Source organism: Dipodomys spectabilis, unplaced genomic scaffold (assembly GCF_019054845.1).
Source record: "Dipodomys spectabilis isolate Male_0828 unplaced genomic scaffold, ASM1905484v1 ptg000247l, whole genome shotgun sequence".
Taxonomy (NCBI): Eukaryota; Metazoa; Chordata; class Mammalia; order Rodentia; family Heteromyidae; genus Dipodomys; species Dipodomys spectabilis.
Window position 1 is genome coordinate 2087660 of NW_024870924.1, and position 6866 is coordinate 2094525.

At 33.6% G+C, this 6866-nt stretch overlaps 1 pseudogene; it reads right to left on the reverse strand.

The window, feature by feature from the left end:
• Positions 1 to 4992: 4992 nt before the first annotated feature.
• LOC122124802 lies at positions 4993 to 5089 on the reverse strand (annotated as a pseudogene).
• Between the last annotated feature and the right edge of the window lie 1777 nt (positions 5090 to 6866).

The window sequence follows — 6866 nt, forward strand, 5'->3', positions numbered from 1 at the left end:
CCCTGGCGAAAGGAACTGCTCAACTATAACATTCTTGATTTCTCGCTCAAAATAGTAGAAATCATATACTATCCCATGACTGAACTCTGCACTGCCTGGGGACCACATCTCTGTTTAACACAGTCATAGTGAAAGAACGACCTGCCAAATCCTGTTGGAAACAGACTGCAGATCTTATGGAAACAATCATTTCCACATTGCTCACCTAAGTTGTTTACCATTAGATGTATTTTGATTGCTTTTACACCCAACATTTTGAGAGAAATGTATTACTTTAAAATGTTCTTAAAGCAAGACTGATATAAAAATCACATTTGAACCCAGATAAATATTTTACGTTTCATATACCCCAAAATGCAGTCTGGCCTATCATTAATGTTAGGAACAAGAGGTTAAAACTCATAGACACCAAGACTTACATATGAATTTAAGACTCTCCAACTTGTGAATACAATTGGTTTAAAAAGACATCAATACTACTGCATTTTTTCAAAATGTGTTATGATAATGATAATGATAAACTATTAACACTTGAAAATAACTTATTTTCTTGGGCGTAGGACACAAAACACAAGATTAATCCTAATCATTTTAAAGACCTTTATTTATACTACAAATTCACTCTTCTACGTATACAGATTCTAAAACTAACTAAAGTTAAGAGACACAAAGGAAATAATTTAACTGCATCATCTATATTCAAAGGACTGTGTTAATAGAAAACAAAGTTATACTAATAATTAGCTTATGAAATTCACTTACATTCTATTATTCTATTTCATTTACTTTCATAAAAATTGGGTTTTCATAAAATGATGCATAAAAAGCCTATATACCTACTTACATTTTCAGATCTTAACAATATTTATTTCGAAATGTCTTCAGCTCTACAGTCAATGAACTGAAATAATACTTAAATAGTCAAAATTTTTTCAGAAATTTAGGACTCGCTCTGGGATGTTATTTATATTGGAAAAGATATTTAAAAAGCCTTATTTGTTAAAGTTGCAATAGTTAATCCCACAAAAGAGCCATTCGTGAAGATCCCTTTGCATGTACAAAACAACTTCAAATACATCCACCATTTGGAGATGACACATGATTTTGTTTGTTTGTTTTTGAAAGGAATATCTAACAAGCATATCCACAATACTGATTTTCAGGCAATAAGATGGAATATTCAAATGTAATATGGAGTTGATTATCTCTTAGAATAGATATGATCTTACTAAGAAAGTTATTTTCAACAGAAATCTGGAAAGAGTTTATCGACCTTGTGTTTCACAGGAATAACCAGAGAGTAATACTTGTTTGGTCAAGTCAGTCAAACCCACTTCATGAGTATATCTTAAATGTATAAAAAATTTAAGAGATCAAATACATATTTTGTACTGACAATCAGCTTACACCAATAACTTACTACCTAATTATGTCTGTATCTTCTCACCTAACATATAATAAGTGCTGAAAGCGGTCTCTTTTATCTAACTTAATGTTGTAAATGCTTTGATTATGATGATGTTATTATTTGACAACTAAAATGTACAGAAGGGTGGTTCCATAGAAATGACATGACAGATACTGATAAATAAAATATTGCAACACAGTTAGATCTTTTCAGCCTCAACTTGTTCACAATGGCAAGCAACATTGCAACAGCACACACGTACATATACACATACACACATGTGTGCACATGTACACACACACATATACAGGCATGCTAAATTCAGGGTTTATTGTACAAAAAAGTTCAAATAAAATATTAGTGATTAGGACAAATGATAATTTACCTCATTACAAAATAATACACAATCCCGTCACCACGGGTGTTACATTTTACTTGCCTCGCCACATGTGACCACTTAATTTATTTTAATTAAGTAATTCATTCATTTGTTTGGTGCTAATACTAAGGCTTGAACTTAGGGCCTGGCTCTGTCCCAGAATTTGTTGGTTTTTTTTTGTTTTAGCTTTCTCAAGGCTAGCATTTTACCGCTTGTACCACAGTACCATTTCTAGCTTTTGCTGGTTACCTTCAAATCAGAATCTAATGGATTTTTTTAATTTTTTCTTTTTTTGGAGTGTGGGTCCGGTCTTGGGGCCTGAACTCTGGGTATGTGTGCTGTCCCTCACCTCTTCAGCTTAAGGCTAGCGCTCTACTTGAGCCACTGTGCCACTTCTGGCTTTTTTTCTTTTTGCTTATGTGGTGCTGGGGAATCAAACACAGAGCCTCATGCATTCAAGGCAAGAGCTCTACCACTGAGCCACCTTCCCAGCCCCTGGACTTTTTGTTTCTTGGTCTGGTTTCAAACCTCAATCATAAGATTTCATCTTTCTGATTAGCTAGGATTAAAGACATGAGCCATCAGCGTGGCTTCTATTATTCTTTTATGCTTATCTAATGCACATATTTAAATAGTAATTTAAAACGTAGATGATAAAAGCAAGATGTGCAGTGATGATATTGTTCTGTCAGAAATTCAAGTTTGTAATGTAAATTTCTTCGTAAGATCATTTGCAAAAAATATCATGATATAGTGTAAGAGAACTTACTATTGAACATATAAGCTTTAAGAGCTTTCTAATGGATCCAATATTTATTGTTACTCAACATTATAAAAAAATGTATAGTGCTGTAGTAAAATCGAAGTCCTTTGCATGACTACTTAAATTCTTTTGTTTTTTTTTTTTTAAAGACACTTGTTTTCATCTAATAAAGTAGGCCTGTCTATTGTTTTCATGTGATTTTGGTGATTGAAGGTGCTTAATGAGAATTCAAAACATATTAGTAGTCCTTTGCTATCTATTCTCGCTTTTTCTTCTTAGAGAATATAATCAAAACAATAGTTCGGGCTGGGAAGGTGGCTCAGTGGTAGAGTGCTTGCCTTGCATGCCTGAGGCCTTGGGTTCTATTCCTCAGCATCACATAAGCAAAAAGAAAAAAGCCAGAAGTGGCACTGTGGCTCAAGTGGTAGAGCGCTAGCCTTGAGCTGAGGGACAGTGCCCAAGCCCAGAGTTCAGGCCCCACGCCCGGACCCAAAAACAAATAAACAAACAGCAGTTCAGAATCAGCATAATATTATTGTTACATAATTATCCTAATTTATTTTGCTTTTATGTTTTTGGTTTCCTCATTTCACTTTCTGCTTTGACATTTCCCAGATCATTTTTATAGAAGTCATTATTTCATGTTTTCTAATTCCTAGAATAAGCTGCACATAAAGACACCCATGGTCCTCATTTTGAGTCTGTACCTTTTAATATTGAGGAACATCTTTCCTCTGCTCTCCATAAATTCCCTACTCTCAAGTTAGAATAATTTTGAGTAGTAATAATGGAAAAAGAGAATAGAAATCATGGTGAAAAAACATATGCAGAAAATTCACTGGATATTTCTGACCAGTTCAATCTATGTAGGGAAATACATGGACACCTTATTCCCATTGGCATTCAAAGTCTCTGGTTAGGCAATTATGATGAAAATGAGGAACAAGATGAACAAGTGAGGAATGATATCAATTGCAAGAATTAAATGGAGAAGGATCCAAACAAATTTTTTCTTTGGGCTGCTGAAAATAATCAGCTTACTACAGTGTGGAGACTACTTTCCTAAAAGGCCACTCATGTGAATACTAGGGATGACGATGAATATACCCAACTTCATCAGGAAGCCTACAGTGGACACTTAGACATTGTCCATGAGTTGGTGGCTCAGCGACAGATGCAGTAACTGTAGATGGCTGGACACCCCAGCACAATGCATATATATGGAATAATACCAGTGTGGCTTCTTTTTTACTTCATCATGATGCAGATACCAATGCCAAAACTAAAGGCCCCTTGACCCCCTTGCATCTTGATGCTGAGAATTGAGATAGCAAAGATACTTTGGATCTCCTTCTGTTGAACCCTTATGTCAATCCAGGCCTGAAGAACAACTTGGAAGAAACTGCATTTGATATGGCCAAAAGGAAAAGTATGTATCACTACATCTTTGAAGTTGTGGAAGGCTGTACAAATTGTTCTCCTCAGTCCTAATGGTTTGGTTAAGTTTCTTAATTTTCAAAAATGACAGTCCATCCTTTTATGTCCTTACAAAATATTTTCACAATCTAAATAAAAGAAATCTCGTTGTTGTTGGTTTTTTTTTTTTTATTTGGTTGGTTGTGGGGCTTGAAGTCTGGGCCTGGGTGCTATACCTGCGCTCTTCGCCTGAAAGAGAGTGCTCTACCGCTTGCACCACAGCTCCACTTCCAGTTTTCTAGTGGTTTATTGGAGATAAGAATCTCACGGACTTTCCTGCTCGGGCTGGCTTTGAACCGAGATCCTCAGATCTCAGCCTCTTGTGTAGCTAGGATTATAGGCATGGCTACTGGCACCTGGCAACAACAATCTCTTACTGTAAAAATTCATGGATTCTGTGGAATACTTCCAAGTGAATTGCCTGAATTTGATGTCAAAATATATTCAAGAGTTTTTATATACATCTATAATGATTTCTGCAGAGTTGGTTATTTTTTAATCAGAAATAATTTTAACTTATCTTTTGAAATGAGTAGTAGAGAAACTGAAGTAATTCTGGTCATTGTCTGAAAATAGTCTATTTAAAAATATTCTATAATCTATGTTTGTATAATGTCCATAATCTTTTTTTATTCTCTCCTAGTTATACTCTAAATTCTACATTGTTTTATAATATATAGGTTCATTAGTATGTCCTTTCAGATTGCATTCCAGATAGAAACATTTTAAGATTCTTTTTTTTCCTAGGTCCTTATACTATTTTATTTCTTTGGGAGAAAGTGACAAAGTTGTCTATTTTCAACAGTTTTGTAAAGGTTATGCTATGTAAAGGCCTTTCTAAGGTGAAGATTTTATACACTGAGGTCAAACTAACTTTTAATTATATGAATTACATGTATTATTACATTTGTAATTTTGTAATCAGCTTTTTAATAACTGTTTTTCATTTCTTGAATCTGAAGAATGAAAAATATGGAATACTTCACAAATTTTCATATCATCCTTGTGCAAGTGCCATGTTAACCTCTGTATTTTAATTTGGGTATACGTGTTGCTGAAGCATGTAGTGTCCTCTAAATTTAAGTAGTTAATGATGCAATCTTTAAACAGGCTTATATCCTTGGGTGCCTATTTGTAACAAGGAAACCTTATTGTTCCTAACAATGCGATTGATCTTATTTCCCTAAAATTCTGTGAATACTGGAAAAAATTATATTGTTCAGTCGCTTGCTCACATTTGAAATATTTTGTGTCAATAATTATTTTAAGTCTTTTTCATTTGGGATTTGATTGTAATTTCAAAAATTTATAGCTAGGTCCAAAGGTGATGGCTTTTTCAAGTACTTATTTATCCAACTGAGTTACCTTTGTGGAGCTAATGGATTGAAAGTAAGCCTTGATTAAGAGCTACTTCTAAACCTCTACAGCTGAAATTTTCCCAAATGAGGTCTTACAGGCACAAATATCTCCCTGACTCTTTACCCTTCTTCCATGTAGGAGCAGACCAACCAGAATATCTTACCCTGACACCCTAGATTGTCTGACTTGAACAAAACAAATCTTAGTTACAAGGGATCATAGAGAGATGAACATTTCAGACAGAACTGTTCAGACTAGAACGTATTTATCAAAATATAATTGTTTATTTTACCTACCATTTCAAAAGTAGCTAAAGACAAGGGGGAGAATAAACTGTTCATATGCATTTATTACCTAATGTCCTGGCCTGTCTACCATCCAACCATGCAGGAATTACACTACTGCCTTTCTATCATCAAATATTTTCATAGTTGCAGTGGAAGTCCCTATGTTTCTCCTCATTATTAGGCCTTAAATTGTTAATGTTTTAATCACCATGTTTCCTCTTGCTTCCAGGTTATAAATTTACAAATGGTAAAGCTTTAGGTCTAACCCTATCAAACACTAAGTTAGAGAAAAAAGAATAATATTTTGAAACATAGTTGCCTTTGAAACCCTAACCACAACAGAACAATGCAAAACATGTGCCTTTTTATTATATTATACATAGTTATCTATTTTATATTTATATGTGCTGATTTCATACTTCACACAGTGAAACTTACTAGAATTAGTTGATAATTTGGCAAATTGATATTTATTTATTACAATAAATACAATTGGAATATGAATAATTAGGTTTAGAAAATATTTTAGAATATAAAAGTTATCAGTACCATGTCTTCGGTATAAATTTGTGATACCTTGTAAGTGTTCTTGATCTTCTGAATTCACATGGTAAAAAACAATGTTTTCCTCTAATCTATAAGGGATTTTACTCTGCTTCTCATGCATCATGGAAACAGAAAATAATTCAAGACCCATCTCAATTTCTCATTTCCTATATTTCAGGGCCCAAATATCTTGAGATGCAGAAATTAGCAGTAAGCAATTGTGAAATTCAAGGCAACTTAAAAGGAAGGAAGAGATCACAAAATCTGAGAGAATGTACTGTAATTCAAATTTTCAATTTACAGATGACCAGCCATTATGAGTGAACAAGATCTCAAAGTGTCATAAGATTATTTTTAGTACCTCTCCTCTAATGATTAATGAAAGATTTCAGTCCAGCATAAATTGGTTAAAAAATAGTTCCTGGAAGAATAGATCCATAATTGGTCTACCAAGTCATGGAAAACTTGACTTAGAGGTCAAATGTAATTCAGAAAAACATTAATTGAAAAGCTCCTTAGTGCTTCAAAACACAGGTACTTCAGTACAACTTGGTTCTGTGCTATAAAAATGTTGTCACACTCAAACAAATGTTAACATACATTTAATCTGAAAATGTATTCCTTTTCAAATAAACTTTTTAAAATCAC